The 18,675-nt window shown below is 35.2% G+C and overlaps 1 pseudogene; it reads left to right on the top strand.

Annotated features, from left to right (window-relative positions):
- The first annotated feature begins 1,679 nt into the window (after positions 1 to 1,679).
- On the top strand, positions 1,680 to 8,765 carry LOC109680987 (guanylate-binding protein 1-like; annotated as a pseudogene).
- The last annotated feature ends 9,910 nt before the right edge of the window (positions 8,766 to 18,675 follow it).

Below are 18,675 nucleotides of genomic sequence, written 5' to 3'. Positions count from 1 at the left end.
CTAGATCATGGAGTACTAGAAAAGTTCACCAAAAGGAAATTCTGGAACAAAGGTGATGGCTGAGGCACAATGCTAAGGCTCAAGCAATAGATTCAAACTCAGTAGTGCCTCCACTATGGTCTAGTCATAATGAACGCAGGTTTATACAGGTCATGGATGCTCATGGACTTACTATGTGCATATGTTGAAGGATTCCAGAATGTAGATTAGGGAATAAGAGCAACAGAATCTAAAGACAAGGATTAGAACACTGAATCAGGCAGCCACATGCACCATCCAACACTGCATATTTAGGAAAGCAGTAGTATTCTGAGAATTTGTGGATTTGGTTTGGAGTGCCAAACTTATTTATGTCATGTGTCAAGGTTGGATACATTTGTTCTTGCCACTTTCTGCCAAGTTCAGTGAAACATCTCTTGTGGTTTATGTCATCACCACTGTTGCTGCCCACAGATAGGGAGGAAGAACTAAGTAGACCTCAAACCAATTTTTTAGGCCTTCTCCATAAACCATTTCCCAGTATTCTTGAACAGAAGACTCTTCTGCTTTCTTCGAATTCCTGACACATTCCTACCCTCTCCCAGTACTCACCACTGAACTTCCCATGATAAATAAATGGTCAATTCCAATTCACTCTGTAAGAGGTAATGCCAGAGAGGCAGTTTGTAAAGGAAGCCCAAGAAAAGGGAGAAAGGATTGTGGGAGTGCTCAAGCAATGGCATATTACTGTATAAAAATACTATGTGTAATATTGGTCATGAGACTGCCTGCTTATAGAATAATCACAGAAGTACTTAATGTAGTTCTTTGATTATTTTAATAATTTAATATGTATCTAAAATTTTTCACATATGCCAAAGACCTTCTGCTGGGAATCGAATTGTGATGTGCATATAAACTTTTTTTAAGCAAGAACTGATGACTAATGATTGAAGGACAAAGTGTGTAAGATGCTTTTATGTTATTTAATGAATTATTCGCCTCTGTTTTGAATGTTTCTGATCTCTAGACTGTATCATTTCTCATAAACATTGTCTTCCCAATTATTTCTCTTTCCTGTTAACTCCAGAGCTAACATTTCATGATGGTTAGTTGGCTTCCTAACACTCATTGTGTTATGCGATATAGGTAAGACCCAAAGAAGAGACAGCTGAATTATACAGAACTCATGACCATTTCAGGTGTGGCTCATGTGTGCTGAGAGCTATGATAGGGAGCAGGATTGTTATTGCCACTTTGTCCCCTTATACCAGACCATCCAGACCTGCAGTATGAGGTTGTCACCAATGTGTGGAAGTGGACTAGCTCAGATGCAGGACTTTGATTATAGTGACTTTGGTTGGGGGACCCAGAAGACAACTGTATATTCATTTACAGCCCTCTAGAAAGTAGAGCTATGTCATTAAGACTACAGAGCAAAGGAAGAAATTAGAAGTAATCAGAGTTTCTGTTTGACCACTCTATGAGCAACTTGTGAATTCACCTATCTGCAAGTCTACATCATTTTCAGTGACAAATTAATCCTTACATTAAAAAAATTTTATTTCAGAGAAGGATGGGAATTGAAGGAACTGATATGGTAGAAATGGATGTTTTACATGATTCTAGAATTCTCTTCGCTATTTAAACATAATTGTTTTGGCTGTGAGCCAAAGACGGTGTCTCAGTGCTGGGTAATCATGACAAGTGAGTAGCATGAAGAACACAGCTCACATGGTGATCCTGGATCCTCAAAGGGAACAGGGCAGCAAATTCAGGCAAATGTGCACATCTGTGTGTGCCATGACTATATGTGCCACTTGGAACAATATTGCATTTGGCAATGAAATCTACAACATAGTTGCCTAGTGTGTCATAGATTTGTATATGTCAGAATTTGATGTACAATTGCACATCAAGTTAGTATTTTCACCAGCAATGACAATATATTTGTTCTTTCCCCAAACTTTAACCCAGGTTCAAAGCAAAACAAAAAAATAAAAACTAGTATGTTGTTCCTAGCTAAAATACAGTGAACCTAGGTATCTCATAGTTTTGCTTTTCACACCTTATTATTTTTTTGAAGTAGAACATGTTTAATTATTTCCCCCATATATATATATATATATATATACGTCTAATTATTTTCAGAGGGTATTCTTTATCTCACAAATTGAAAGAATTGTTTTGGATTAATTTGTGGTTTTGTAACATAAAATATTTTCTTCATATGGCCACTTATTTTCTAGTTTTTTTTTATGGTTTCATGGAGAATTTTTTATATAGTTGACTATCAATTCTTTCTTTTATGTATTTCTTTTATGTCACAGTTTGAAAATGCCAACTTCAGGATTCTCTTTTTAACCCCCCCATAGTATTTATTTTTATGGTTCAATACTTCATGTCTATATTTTGATCAATCTGACATTTATTTGATATAACATATAAGGAAGATCCCACATTATTTTTTATCATATAATAGTTGTTTTGGGGTATTCATTTAACATTTACATATGTGATTACCATATATGTTTTTTATGTTGTTTCTGATATCATCTCAATCATTGTCAAATCTAGCATTACAGTGAGGCATTCTCCCTATGTTTTCTTCCATGATGCATGTAGTTTTAATTCTAATGTTTAGAGTTTTGATTCATTTTGAGCCAATTTTCATTTGGTAGAAGATAACAGTTGAATTTTTTTATATGTCAATATCTAGTTTTCTCAATGTCACATTTTTTGTTTATTCATTCGTTTGTTTTTCTAGTACCAGGATATCATCTCTGGGCTTCCACTTGCTAGCTCCCTACCTCTTCAGCCATACCTGCAGCCCTTTTTAATATGGTTATTTTTGAGATAAGATCTCCCTTTTTGCCCAGACTGATCTGGACCACATAACTTGGATGACAGGGTGCACCCAGCTGTCCTTTACTTCTGGGTTTTCTATTAAGTACCACTGGTTCATGTGCCAGTCAGTTATGTAAGTACATTTTTTGATTGCCACAATTTTATAGCAAGTTTCAAAACTCAAGTGTAACACCTCCAACTTTGTTCTTTTTTTTCAGACTGTTTTAAATATTTGGGGATATTTCAACATTTTCTATGAAAAGTAGGATGAATTTTTACATTTCTATTAATATAATTCATTGGAATCTTGACAGGCATTGCATTGAATCTGTACAGGTAGTGCTGACATCTAAAGACAATTAAGTCTTCCAGACATAAACACAGGCTGTCTTTCATCTTTATAATTATTTGTGTTTTGTGTAATCTTTAACTTCTTTTCCCAATCATTTCAACTTTTTCTATGTAAGTCTTTGTCCTTCTTGGCTAAATATTTAAGTCATTTATGCATTTGATGCTGTTGTAGTGGGATTTTTTTTCTTAATTTCCTATTCAAATTGTTCATTGTCAGTATATAGAAATGGAACTAACCACTGAAATGATTTCTGCATGGTGATTTTGTATGATACAACTTTACTGAATTAATTAATTTTTTCCAACAGTGTTTTGTTGAGTATTTAAGGTGTTCTACTTGTAAGATCACTTCATCTGTAAATAGAGATCACCCTACTTCATCTTTCCCATTTTGGATGCCTTCTATCTCCTTTTCTTTCCTAATTAATTTGGATAAGACTTCTGGTATTATGTTGAACACAAGTGGTCAACATAGAAGAAAATCTTTAAGTGTTTTGCCATTGAGGGTGATGTTAGCTGTGGGTTTTCTCACATGGTGTTAATTATGCCAAAGTACTTTCCTTCTATTTCTAGTTTTCTTTATCATGAAAGTGATGATTTATTCCCATATTCTAATTTTTACTTATTTCTCTGATACTAAGATTGATACTTCAGTGGTCCCTTCTAACCTTGAGTATGGTATGTTTTGTGTCAATTTCCAGAACTACCTGCTACTAAATCTCCACCTGTCTTGTCTCCTCCATGTTTGGCAGGCTTCTCCCTGGGATCCACAGTGAAGTCTCACACCAAAGGAATCTGGATGTGGTGTGTGCCTCATCCAAAGAAGCCAAACCACACCCTAGTTCTGGGAGATGTGGAGAAAGTAAGGATTGAGAATTCAATTTTGGATTAAACCCCTCCTGTCTGAACACATCTCTGTATTTTTAAAAAATTTTTCTTTAGGAGCTTGCACTTAACATAGCATGCCTTTTCATTTATGTTTACATATTGTGAGAGGAAAATAATAATAAGACAGAATCCTAGTAAAAGGGCAAGATGGTGAGTGCACTGTAGTTTTATCATTAACGACAGTTTGTAAGTTGTTACCCCACATGCATAAGCATAAAGATTGCATAAAGAAATTCAATGTCATGGGTCTTATTCTAGAGAGAATTTTAGTTAAGGATTTGACCTTTGAAGTACTATGGCATGTTTAAATTTAAACTCTGTTGCTAACTCAGTAGCCTCAAGCAACTTATTTGATTTCTTTGAACATAAGCTTTCAGATTGGTCAAGTGGATGTAATAGTTCTATATTTGCTTCCTAGCATTGTTTTGAATATTGAAAAAGGTAAATAATGTTTCAGACATATAATAATTCTTCAATAAGACAGCTGCAATAGACTGAATGTATATGTCACTGATAGAGCACTTGCCTAGCTTATGAGAGGTTCTGGGTCAATCCCAACACTGGAAAATATCAAAATGGATACAAGTATTATAAATTTTATAAAAATTTATATTGGTATGAACATGATAGAAAATTTCAAGTTTAAATTGTATTTAAGATCTTGGAATACCCACCAATCTCCACTGTTTGTTTTTCAACAATCTACCAATGGTCATTAGAGGGCCTCATTAGAATCATGTAACTCAAAAACATGAAAACCAAAAACATGCAAAGTCCTACTCAAACCAGAAATCATTCTGCTTTGGACTTGAGTTCCTTTTATAGTTCATAAAGATCATATAGATTTTTCCAATTGGACTAAGAAAAAATACTAATTAGGTAAACATAGCTTAACTACTGCTAATGTGGAAAGTGGCATAAGAACAACCTACTCCTGACTCAAATGTTTTCTGATCACTAGGGAGGCAACCAGAATGACTGCTACTGGATCATTGCCTTGGCAATACTCGTGAGCAGCACCTTTGTGCTGGGGAAACATCAAATAGCAGGCCATGGACCAGCTGCTGTATCCTTTTTGTGGTCCAGAACAACACCAAACTCAGAGAGGAGACCTTTGTTAATAAGCCAACTACTTGACTCTGGATCCTGATGATGCAGTCTCAAAATCAGAAAACATGAAAATGACTCATGCACATGACTCTTCATTAGGAAGAGCTAAGTACCTATTAAAGGATTTATACTTAGGTTAAGAATGACTAATATGGTACTAATATGGGACAAGTGGTCCTAGCTTTGGAGGGTTTTCTTTGCTGGTTTGCCTTAATTAACTACTCAGTTATGTGACAGAGTTGACCAAGCGAATCTGGGCAAATTCCTCTCCTGGAGAGGATGAGGTTGAGGACTCATCTGACTTTGTGAGCTTCTTCCCAGACTTTGTGTGGACTCTGAGAGATGTGACCCTGGAGCTGGAAGAATATGGACAGCCACTCACAGCAGATGAATACTTTGAGAATTCCCTGAAGCTAAAGATAGGTAAAGGGACTGCTGATTGGGAAACAGAGAGGAAAAACACTAAGAATTAATACTTTTGTGCAAGTACTTATGTCCAGGCTTCTATTTTTGTGCTTTAGCTATCACAAGGGAGTATTTCTTATTACTGAGATAGATAATCCATCTTAACAGATTTATTAATTACAATAAATTGCAAGTTTCTTTTGCTTTCCTTTTCCTGCACTGTTATTAGATTGTATTCATTGCCCTACTTAGAGTTTTGTGAAACTGCTCATAGCCAACAGTATGATTAGAAGAAGCATTAGCTTAAAGAAATTTTTAATGACACATTGAGACTGTAATAGCTGTTTCTCTTTCTTTATAAAAATTCTCTAGGTTTGAGTGAATATGAAAAATACAACCTGCCCTGACTCTGTGTTCAAAAGTTCTTTCCAAGAAGGAAATGTTTTGTCTTCTACCCACTCACTGAGTGACAGCTCACCTGTCTGGAGACATTGCATGATAATGAGCTAGATTCTGATTTTGTGCAACAAGTAGCAAAATTCTGTTTCTACATCTTCATTTATTCAAAGACTACTCTTCTAGGAGGCATCATGGTCAATGGACCTCATGAGTCAACTTCCCAGTTCCTCTGTTCATTGTAAGATGAATGGAGGGTGAAGCATTCCTTTAGTTCAGGTTTGAGACATTCAGGGTCTACAATTATTTTAGACATCTTAAACTTGATCTGATGGAAAAATGAGTCATTTGATTTAGTTTATTGGATACAAAGAAGCTAAAATGGATTTCTGTAGGGACCCAGTGCAGGGAAATGTAAGAAGTAGTGATCACATGAGGTTGAAGAAGAAAGTCAGTGAGTGGTCATAGCCACCATGCCCATCATGCCTGACCTGAAGTTCTGTATCAGCCCTGATATCTGCCTTACCCACTATCCACCCACCACACAGAGACAGCCTGGATGTGATCATTAGGGAGTGGCCTAGCCTGTGGCTGTGAGAATAACTACAAATTGGAATTGATGCTGTGAACTTGGTAATAATTGTCAGCAATGTCCTTGAGCAGACCACTTTTTCACAAACAGCCAGGTAACCTGAAGGGAAACAAAACATGACATGGACATGCTTGCAAATAAAAATATACAAACAATAGCCAAGGTTCACAACTAAAATAAAAATTAACTCAGAGGTAAAATAAATAAATATCTTGAGTTACTCCTTCTTTGTAGATCTACAGAACTTGAAGCTGACCTACACTAATGCCATAAACAGTGGAGATCTGCCCTGCATAGGGAATGCAGTCTTGGCTTTGTTCTGGGTAGAGAACTCAGCAGCAGTGAAAAAGGATATTGGCCACTAAGCAGATGAGTCAGAAGGTGCATATGCCCACGGAAACCTTCCAGGAGCTGCTGGACCTGAACAGGGCCCACGAAAGTGAAGCCACAGAAATCTACATCAGAAGTTCCTTCAAAGATGTTGAACAAGTATTTCTAATGGAATTAAGGGTAATTTTCTCACAATTTTTTAGTGTTATAATAATAAGCAGTACTAGGAAATGACATTAGTGTTTTGAATGAAACAATTCTTAACACCTTTAAAATGGTGACAACTACCTCTTTAATAATCATAATAATCAGAAGTAATTTTTATAATTATGGACTAAAAGTTTTAAATGATTTTTCTAATAGCCATTCATTAAATTGAATACATATAATTGCCAATTTGAACTCCTAATCTAATTAATTACTCACTGTTTTTAGACTGATTTGCTCTCCTATTAAATAAAAGAAATGAAACAGATAATCTTAGTTCTCTTCAGTAGGCTTATGCCATAGGGCCTTCATTCCATTCATGCAATCAGCAGTGCAATTTGAAAAGCAGTTTAGACATATACAACTGACATAAAGCTTAAAATCTTTACTCTGAGTATCACATTTAAGGAGAAGGCACTTCATAAGAAACTGTACTTCAAAAGAAGAGGAAAAGTTCTCCTTCATTGTATTTTAGATTCAGGGGACGTTAAGTTTGTTCAGCAGCATTTCCAGAAATTCTGAAACCTCACTAACATCTTTATCTGGTTATATGTTTTACTTCTATTTTTGCGTTGAAGTCTCAGCTAGAAAATGTGGTGACTTTCAAAAATGCAATCTGGATGCATCATCCAATTGGTGCTGGGAATTACTTCAGGATATTTTTATACCCCAGAAGAAGCAGTGAAGCAGGGGATTTACTAAAATCCAGGAGGTTACTGTCTTTTTGTTCAGAAGATAGAAAGGCTGAAGAAAAAGTACCTTTAGAACCAAGGAATGGGATACAGGTAAGCAGGATGTTTATCTGTGTGTTCTGACAAAGCACTGACTGTCCTCCTTAAAATGCCAAGATGAACACAGGTACAATGTGGCTTCCGAGTTGTGGCTTCTTGTCTGCAAAGAACTCACCCTTTTGTACAATAAACAGATGTGGGGAACACCAGAAATATTGTAGGCATGTCAAAAAGAGTGTTCTCAAGTAATTTTTGAATTATAATTCAAGTTTGAGATTAATTAGTATGCTAGCACACTATTACAACTGAACATTGATGTTTCAAAGGACATAAGCCATTGACTGCTCTTTAAGTAAATAGTAACTTATTGGCTTAGCTGTAAAACTGGATTTTAAAATATTCAAAATTGAAATATTCAAATAATGTTACCTTCTCTTTCTCTGTCTGATGATTGCCCTCCACACCCACACTTATCACCCTTTCTTCCTTACATACCCATCTCTCTGAAGTCCCATGAGTGCTATATTCTCTAAAATGGTAAGACCATATAGGATGACAACACCAAAAATTCCATTCTTGCAGTCCTCAATTTAAATGGACATAGAGTCTGCATCCATTTCCCAGTGCCAGGCTCTTATAACGGATCTGTTTAGTGGGGTGTTGATGGCCACTTGGAGCATTTGGCCATTCCTGTGGCAGGGAATCATGGTGTATCAGGACCAAAAGGAGCATTTCCAAGAGAATGGTAGGGAGATGGACAAAAGAAATGCTTGCAGCATTTCTTTCTTCTGACTTTGTGTTTTCTGCACTCTAAGGCTGAAGAGATTCTGCAGACATACCTACAGCCCAAGGAGGCTATTACTAATGCAGTTCTACAGACAGACCAGAATCTCACAACCAAGGAAAATGATATTGAAGATGAGGAGTGACTCAAGATACAAACTATTCACAAGATCTCTTCAAAGTTTAAATGTTTTCTTAGGTTAAAACTGAGAGCAGTAAACTCATTTGAACTACAGGCTTCTGAGGATGGCACAAATGGTTGTTACTGTTATAGTCACCCCTAAACAAAAATGGTCCCAAGAAATTCTCCACATCAAATAGTAACAATAACAAAGTGTGGAAGAAAGAGAGGCAACGGGGGTCTCATTTACATAGACTGCTAAAACAGAATGCCATGAACATTTAGCAGATAATAAAATTGCTCTGGAGATTAGGAGTCGAAAGTCAGGGGGCCAGCATTGTCAAATCTTGAACAGGGCCCTCTTCCTGGTTTCTAGATGATGACTTCTCTCTCCGTTCTCATATGGTGGACAGCCAGTGAGCTCTGGTCTCTTCATCTTCTTATAACAGCACTATTTCCATTTGGAAAGCTCTACCCTCATGACCTGATAAAAATCAACTTAACACACAAGACCCCACCTTCTTATACCATCACATTGGGAACAAGCTTTTGACATATGATTTTGGAGGGGACACTAATATTCAGTCCATAGCATACTGCAGTCCTATACAAGTTTCCTTTCCCTTTCTCAGTAGAACAAAAAAAAGCTGAACCTGCCAAGGCTACGGAAAAACTGTTGGAGGAAACACAAATGATGAATGAGCAGATGATGGAACAGAAAGGAAAAAGTTATCAGAAGCACATGAAACACTTGACTGAGAAGATGGAGAGGGATAGAGATCAATTAAAGGCAGAGCAAGAGGGGATTTTTGCTCTTAAGTTTCAGGTATTCCATTGTGCCTTTGTTTTATCTTTCACAATCCTGAATTAAAACTACAGTTTTGGATTAGATTATCATGTAGAATGAGGAATACTAAACCCCATATTCTTTATCAGGCTTTTCATTGCCTCACTGTGCCCACCCTTGCTCATCTCTAGTTATAAAAGTCAGTTGTTTATAGAATAAAATCACATTAAATCAATTTTGTTAAATCACTGGTAAACAGCAGTAACTCACTGACAAGAATTGCATAAGTACTTTGTAGGCATTCTCTGATTTTTATCCTCATTTCAAGAACAAGATCTATTATTTTCTCATGTGTTAAATGGGGAAATTATAATGGAATGAGTTCTGGGTAAATTTCTAGGTTATATTTCATAGAAATGTGTCTATCCTGAGCAAGCAGTGACTCTGTTTTTCTCATTCTCTGTATGACTGTATCTCTGGAAGCACCTTCATAAGTAGGAACACACATAATCAAAGAGCACATTGCTTAAATATCTAAACTTCTAGTAACTTCCTGTTCTCCAGGACTTACTCAAAATGTATGTTGAGCTTATATGTCTGCTCAGAAATGTTCTTTCTATTAAAGTCCTAATCTTCTCGGGTATTTTCCCTTTCCATACCCTTGGAACATTTGAAATTTTGCATGAAATTCCCTAATCAGACATCTCCCCTTATTCTGAGATTCAGATGGCAAATGTTCTTTTTATTTGAATAATTTTTTGGAGCATGTACAATTTTGTATCAGTGTTTATATGGAATTTTTTCCATGAACCCTCAAGAATGCCAAGACCTGAAATATTCATTCATTATTGTTTAGGAAAAAATAACAAGAAACGTCTGTATATAACCAATACAGATGCATTTCTCTGGAAAACATGTTCAATCCACAGTTTATTAAGTTCATAAATTTTGGAAGCCACTACAAACAAAAAAATCTACATAATCCGACAGCTGAAGAAAACTAACAATTTACATGTGATGAGTATACAACATGTGAATTCACAAATACCAAGGTAGAAGTCAAGAACAAAATTATTTTAGGGAATGTAGCAAAAATATATTCTTAATCTAAAGAGTAAAACCCAGAAAATGTATAACAAACGTAGAAGACTTGGGAGACAGGTACGTAATAGGACTGATGAAGAACAAAAATTAGAATCAAATTTCAAAGATCTTGAAGAAATATTGGAAATAAAGAATGATGAACTAATGTGGAAATTAGGTATTAAGTTCCCAAATCTTTTTTATTCAGTGCCATGTTAAATACTCTCTTTCCTACTCAAGGAGGACAAAGGACTCCAGAAAAACATTCAGAAAGTGGAGAATCAATACAGAGAAAGAAGTATTATCTTCTACATAATAGCTATAACATGAAAATTCATTAAACTGGGGTTTTCTATAATATATACCCTATCAGGATAAAAGTTTAATGATAATGTTAGAATCTAAGACAACAGCTAGTATCTACACTTGAAATAATCACACTTGTAGTTCTGTTGAATCATGAAATTTGCAAAGATGAAACTTGTCAATACAAGTTATTATCTATAATAACTAATCTATACTTTCTGCTAGAGAAGAGTATAAATTGTGTAACAAGACGTATTTTATGATGAATAGGTATGAAGGTGGACTTTTTCTTCATCATATCATACTTATGATGCTCTTCCTCATTGATTTGTGTGTGTCCTGAAGAGATAACAATTTCTTTGTTTGATTCAGTTGAGTATCACTCCTGCCAGTGGTCAATAGACCATATGCTACTGCACTTAAAGGGAAGTACTTATTACCCATCAATGCCAGAGCACACGAATTTCAGTCCATAGACCACTTGCTGTTAAAAAGTAGGCGGAGGCTTCATGGCCTGTTGGAAAATGTTTGATACTTGGACACTGAATGCAGATAGAGCTGACATTTGCAGAGGTCCATATGTAAGAGAGGATCAACCATCCCTGCCTATATAAGCATTTTGGGAGAATTAGTACTTTTCCTCAGACCTAGGTCACCTTGAATATTTAAACTACATCCAGAATAGCAAAGCAGTGTTTTCACTCCAGATTCTAGAATCCAGAATATAAAAGAACATATACTCCCCCATAATAAAATGATAAAAGATAAGAAACCTAAGTTGAGAATCAAAAAAGAAACCTGAATATGTGTCTGTATTTTTATTTTTCCAAAGAAGATATGCAACAATAAAGAATATATGAGAGATGATCACTTAATATTAGGATTGAGGAAATACAAATCAATACTAGAAGCAAATATCACTTCACATTCATTAAGATATGCACTATAAAAATAGAAAAAGAAAGGAAATAAGTGTTAACAATGATGTGAAAAAATTAGAAGCCCTGTACATTACAAAGTGGTGTATTAAATGTAGCCTCCAACTGTGCAAAAGCATTTCTTATGTCTTCAATAATTTAAACATAAAATTACCAAATGACCCAGCATTCTAAGAGTAGAACAAAAACAAGTACTCAAATACTTGTAAATCAGCATTCATGCTAACACTTTTCACAGCCAAAGGGTGAAAGCAAGCCAAGCGCCCATCATATAAATGGCTTAGCAATATGAAAGAGATGGATAGATAGATAGATAGATAGATAGATAGATAGATAGATAGATAGATAGATAGATAGATAGATAGATTTTGAGATGTACAATAGAATATTTAAAAGGCATTAAAGGGAATGTAGTACACATATGCCATTTCCAAGCATGGCATAATAGCCTGGAGCATTATGGTTACTCTAAAATAAAGAAGGCCCCAGAAAATTTCCTCTATGAAATAGCAACAATAACAAGTAGAGTGCAAGAAAATATATAAAATGATAGAATCTTCATGAGCTTTTGTACCTCATCATCATCTTCAAGGGAACACAAAAATGTGAGTCTTCAAAATTGGTAATATGCAGAATGAGAAGGAGAAAATGATACAACAGGAATAGAAGTGTTATCAGGAGCATGTGAAACAAATGACTGATATAGATGGATAGGGAAGGGGTCAAGATGATTCAAGGCAAAACTCAACTCAAGCTGTTAAACTTCATATATTCTACTGTGTTACCCCGATTTTCTCTTCTGCTAGATCTAGACTGAAAAACATGGTTTAAGAATCCAAGGATTGACGCCTTTCAATCAGGAACTCTATTGCACTTTCTGTTTTATTCCCTTCAACTCATTGTCTTAGACCAACCCACATTATGGGTGTTTACAAGCTTTACTGTTAGTGTAAATAATCTTAGTCACATTAAAAAATATCTTTACCTCAATATCTATACTAGCATCCACAGATAAATTTACTTTTGTTAGATCTCCCCAGTCATCTCTCTGTTGCCATGTATATTATAGTAAAAGTTAAGATGAGTAGCTTGTATGATGCAGTTTGGAAGACAGTGTGACTTGGTGTAGAAAATGTTACAGACAAAACTCCTTGTAAAGCGATTGCTTAACTTTCATCAATCTAGTACACTATATGGAGAACTCTCCCTCCACAATCATAGGAAATCGTGGTCAGGGCTGCCAAAAATTCTATTGAAACAAAGAATATGCTGAGAATATCAAGTAAAACAAGGTCATCATGAATACCTTTCAATATAATTAGATAAACACATAAAACCTACCTACTCAGGGAATGAGCAGGAGTTTCTATTCTTTCAGAATATAATCAGGCTTTACAAAGTGGTCATTTAAAAACTTTGGTCTTCCTATCTCAGGAAAATTGTGTGTATGTGTGTGTGTGTGTGTGTGTTTCTGGGAATTGATCTCAGGGCCGTACACTTGCTAGGCAGGTTATCTTCCATTCTAGCCACTCCTTCAATGCTTTTTTGTCTTTTTTTAAGATAGGGTCTCACATTTATGATCTGTACTGTGATCTTTCTATTTATGGTTTTGTGTAGTGTGGATGACAGGCACTTGCCACAATGCACAGCTTTTATTGGTTAAGATAGGGTCTGATGGTGTACGGCAGTGATCCTCCTGATTTCCACCTTTCAACCAGTTGGAATTGTAGGCTTAAGACACCCATCTGGTTAAATCTGTTTTATAATAGTTCCTTTTTGTAATATGAGTAATGCATAATGTTCTTTGATTTTGAAACTGAGTTTTGGCATCAGTGAAGAGAACACAGGGGCTAGAATGAGTAAAAATACTAGTATTATAACTAATAATACTAATACTATGACTAATCTTTGGAGAAGTTCACCAAAGATTCACAATTACCTGTTTCTTAGTCTTTGCCTTGTTATTCTCCTATCTCTAGGTTTCTGAACTTTGCATACCTCCCAGACAAGGAATATAGTAAAGAGCTTATTCTTTCATTGTGTGGGCAGCCTCTTAAGTCTTGTGACTACTTCTTTTGTTGTGCAGAATCTTTTTAGTTTGATGCAGTCCCACTTGTTCATCTGTCCTCTAATTGCTACTGAACTTGTACTTAGGAAGTCATTGCCTATGCCTATATGTTCAAGTGTATTTCCTACTACTTCCTGCAGTTGTTTCAGAGTTCCAGTCCTTGTATTCAGGTCTTTAATCTACTTTGTCTTGATATTTGTACAGGATGACAAATATCATCCTGACATTGATCTAGTTTCAGTTTTCTGTGTGCAGATATACAGTTTTCCCAACAAAATTTGTTGAAGAGACTGTCTTCTCTCCATTGCATATTTTGAGAGCCTTTGTCAAAACTTAGGTGGGTGTAGCTGCGTAGATTCTTATCTAGGTCTTCTATTTTGTTCCACTGGTCTTCATATCTGTCTTTGTGCCAGTACCATGCTGTTTTTATTGCTATGTCTCTGTAGTATAGTTTGAAGTCAGGAATTGTGATACCACCTGCATTACTCTTTTTCCTCATTATTGCCTTGGTTATTCAAACTCTTTTGTGCATCCAAATAAACTTTAGTGTTGAATTTTCAGTCTCTGTGATAAATGTCATTGGAATTTTGATAGAGATTGCATTAGACATGTAAATTGCTTTAGGTAATATAGACATTTTCACAATATTCATTCTGCCAATCCATGAACATGGAAGATCTTTCCATCTTCTGTAGTCTTTGATTTTTTTCTTCAGTGATTTTTAGTTTTCATTGTAGAGGTCTTTCACTTCCTTTGTTAAGTTTATTCCCAGGTATTTTTTGAGGCTATTGTAAAGTGGAATTATTTTCCTATATTCTTTCTCAGTCTGTTCATTGTTGGTATATAAAGGCTACTGATTTTTGTAAATTGATTTTGTATCCTGCTATTTTGCTGAAGATCTTTTGATGTCTAGTAGTGTTACATGGATTTTTCTGGGTCTTTTAGATACAATATCATGTCATCTTCAAACAGGGATTGTTGATTTCTTCCTTTCTTTAAAATATTTTTGTTAGTATATATTCATTGCAGGGGGATTCATTGTGAAAATTCAAAATAGGCTTATATTGTACATTGGTTAGATCACTTCCGCCATTTCTTCCCCTCTACCCTCCCCACTTAAAGCAATTGCAAGACGTTTCGTTATTCTATTTCATATAAGTACATGAAGTCCATCCACCATAAAACCTCATTTTAATCTCCTTCATTCACCCTCTGCCTCTCACAAGTACCTGCGACACAACCTGTACTTATTTTACAGTCCTGTTTTTCATCATTAATATTTAAATAGATGTTCCAAGGACTTTCTCAATATTTCACTACTTTGAGTCTTATTTACTTTGGTCTGTTCTGACCCTTCCATTGCCCTCCCAGCTTCCCACCTCACAGTTTTCAATAGCTTTCAATACATACCCTTATATTCTCCATTTTCACAGATGTTATGTTTTACAATATTATTGATGTTTATCTTTTGGATCTATCTTCCAAGTATTAGAGAAAACATGTGACCTTTGTCTTTCTGAGCCTACCTTACTTCACTTAACATGATGTTCTCCAATTCCAACCACATATCACTATTCCTTTTGGCTGAGTAAAATTCTACTGTGTATATATACCAGTTTCTGGATCTATTCATCAGTTGTAGGGCATCTTGGATGTTGTGAATAGTGCTGCAATGAACACTGGTGTTACAGGTGTCTCTATTGTATCATAACTATGTTCCATTAGATCTGCTCCCACGAGTGGCATCACTGGATCATATGGGAGTTCTATCTTTAGCTTTTTGAGGAATCTCTATACTAATTCCATAGTGGCTGTACTAAATTGCATCTACACTAGCAGTGTATACAGGTTTCTGTTTGACCACATCCTCACCAGCATTTGTTGTTTTTATTGCCCCTGAATACATTCATTCTACCTATGGTGAGATGAAATCTGTGTAGTTTTGATTTGCTTCTCTTTTATAGCCAGGGAAGTTGAGCACTTATTCATATTTTATTGGCCATTTGTACATTAAGAATTCCCTGTTTAATTCATATGATCATTCTTCATTGGGATGTTGATTCTTTTGGGGATAAGTTTTTTGAGTTCCCTATAGACTGTGGATATTAGTCCCTTATCAGATGACTAGCTGGCAAAGATTTTCTCCCATTCTCTGGGCAGTGTCTTGAGTCTAGTGACTGTTTCTTTTGCTGTGCAGAAGCTTTTTAGTTTGATGGAGCCCCATTTGTTAATTCCTTCTCTTAAATATTGAGCCTTTTGGGTTCTGCTTAGGAAATCATTCCCTATACCTATCTGTTCCAGTGTATTTTCCACTGCATCCTGGAGTTGTTTCAAAGTTTCAAGCTTTTTATTAAGGTCTTTTATCCACTTTGAGTTGATTTTGATACAGGGTGAGAGGCAGGGGTCTAGTTTCAGTCTTCTACATGTGGATATCCAGTTTTCCTAGCACATTTGTTGAAGAGGCTCTTTTTCCTACACCATGTGTGTTGGGATCCTATGTCAAAGATCAGTTGGCTATAGGAATGTGAGTTTATGTCTTGGTCTTCTATTCTAATCCATTGGTTTTCCTACCTAATTTTGTGCCAATACCATTCTGTTTCTATTGTTATTGCTCTGTAGTATAGTTTGAAGTTGGATATTATTATACCTCCAGTATTGGACTTTTTGCTAAGAATTGCTTAGGCAATTTGATGTCTTTTGTGCCTCCATATGTATTTTAGGATGGATTTTTCTGTTTATGTGCAGAATGTTATGGAAATTTTGATAGAGGTTGTATTGAACATGTATATTTGCTTTTGTAGTATGGTCATTTTCACAATGTTTATTCTACCAATCCATGAACAGAGGTGGGTCTTTCCATCTTCTGATGCTTTCTTTGATTTCTCTCTTTAGTGGTTTATAGTTTTCATTAAAAACACCTTTGGTATCTTTTGTTCAATTTATTCCAAGGCACTTTATTATTTTTGAGGTTATTGAAAATGGGATTGTTTCCCTGATTTCTCCCTTGGTTGTTGGCATACAAGAAGGCTATGGATTTCTATATGTTAATTTTGTATCCTGCTTCTTTCCCAAAGTTGGTCATGATTTCTAATTTTTTTGGTAGAATATTTAGGGTCTTTTAGGAATTGGACCATGTCATCTGCAAATAGGGATAATTTGATTTCTTCTTTCCCTATTTAAATCCCTTTTTTTCTTGCTCTTGTCTTATTGACCTTTCTAGGAATTCCAAAACTATATTGAATATATATATATAATATATATATATATATTCCATATATATATATATGGAAAGCAGGCATCCCTAACTCATACCTGACTTTAACGGGAACAGTTTCAGTTGTACCTTATTTAGTATAATGTTGGCTGTAAGTTTATTATGTTAAGGAACATTTCTTCTATTACTAGTTTTTTTTCAGAGCTTTTATCATGAAAGGGTGTTGAATTTAGTCCAAGGCTTTTTCTGCATCTATTGAGAGGATCATGTGGTTTTTGGCCTTTCATCTGCTTATGTGTTCTATTACATTTATAGACTTACAAATTTTGAACCAGCATTGCATTCCTGGAATAAAACAATCTTGGTCATTATGTGTGATCATTTTGACATGTTGAATTCTATTTACCAATGTTTTGTTGAGAATCTTGTCTATATTCATTAAAGATATTGGTCTATAATTTTCTTTTTTGTTTACATCTTTATTGGGCTTTGAGATGAGTATAATGCTGACTTCATAGAATGAGTTTGGTAGTGTTCCTTCCCATTCTATTTTCTAGAAAACTTTGAGGAATATTGGTATTAATTTTTCTTTAAAGGTTTGGCAAAATTTGCTGTGAATTCATCAGGTCTTGGGCTCTTCTTTGTAGGGAGGCTGTTTTTTTAATGCTTCAATTACATAGCTTTTAACAGGTCTATTTAGGTGATTTAATTTTGATTGGTTATATGCATCTAGGAATTTATTCATTTCATCTAGATTTTCCAGTTTACTTAAATATAAGTTTTCAAAGTAGTCTTTAATGATTCTCTGATTTTCATTACTATTTGTGTTATGTCCCCCTTTTCATCTCTGATCTTATTAATTTGCGTCTTTTCCCTCTTGCAGTCTGTCATGTTTGCGAAGGGTTTGTCAATCTTATTAATCTTTAAAAAAGAACCAACTTTTTGTTTCAGTGATCCTTTTTACAGTTTTTTTGGTCTTAATCTCATTTATCTTGGCCCTAATCTTTATTATTTTTCTCTGTCTGCTATTTTGGGTTTTGTTTGTTCTTGTTTTTCTTGGAGCTTAAGGTATATCATTATGTTATTTTGGAGGTCTCTGTTTTTTTTAAACTAGGTACTTACAGCTATGAACTTTCCCCTTAGCATAGTGTTTGCTTTGTCCCACAGATTCTGGTAGGTTGTACTTTCATTTTCATTAGATTCTAGGAACTTTTTTATTTCTTCTCTTATTCTTTCAGTCACCCACTGATCTTTCAGCAATGTGTTGCTCAGTCTCCATGTGTTTGAATATTTTCTGTGGTTCCCTTTGTTGTTCAGGTCTAGTTTTATTCTGTTGTGTTCTGATATGATACACGGAATATTTCAATTTTCTTGAATTTGTTGAGATTGTGTTTTGTCATAAAATATAATCTATTTTGGATAAAGTTCCATGAGCTGCTAAAAAGAATGTATGCTGCATGGTGTTTTGTGAAATATTCTATAGATATCTGATGTGTCACTTTTGGTCTAATATGGGAAATAGCTCTGAAGTTTCTTTGT

Source organism: Castor canadensis, chromosome 10, assembly GCF_047511655.1.
Source record: "Castor canadensis chromosome 10, mCasCan1.hap1v2, whole genome shotgun sequence".
In the NCBI taxonomy this organism is placed as follows: domain Eukaryota; kingdom Metazoa; phylum Chordata; class Mammalia; order Rodentia; family Castoridae; genus Castor; species Castor canadensis.
Note: the sequence above shows the minus strand (reverse complement) of the source record. Positions and strands in the feature narration are given on the sequence as shown.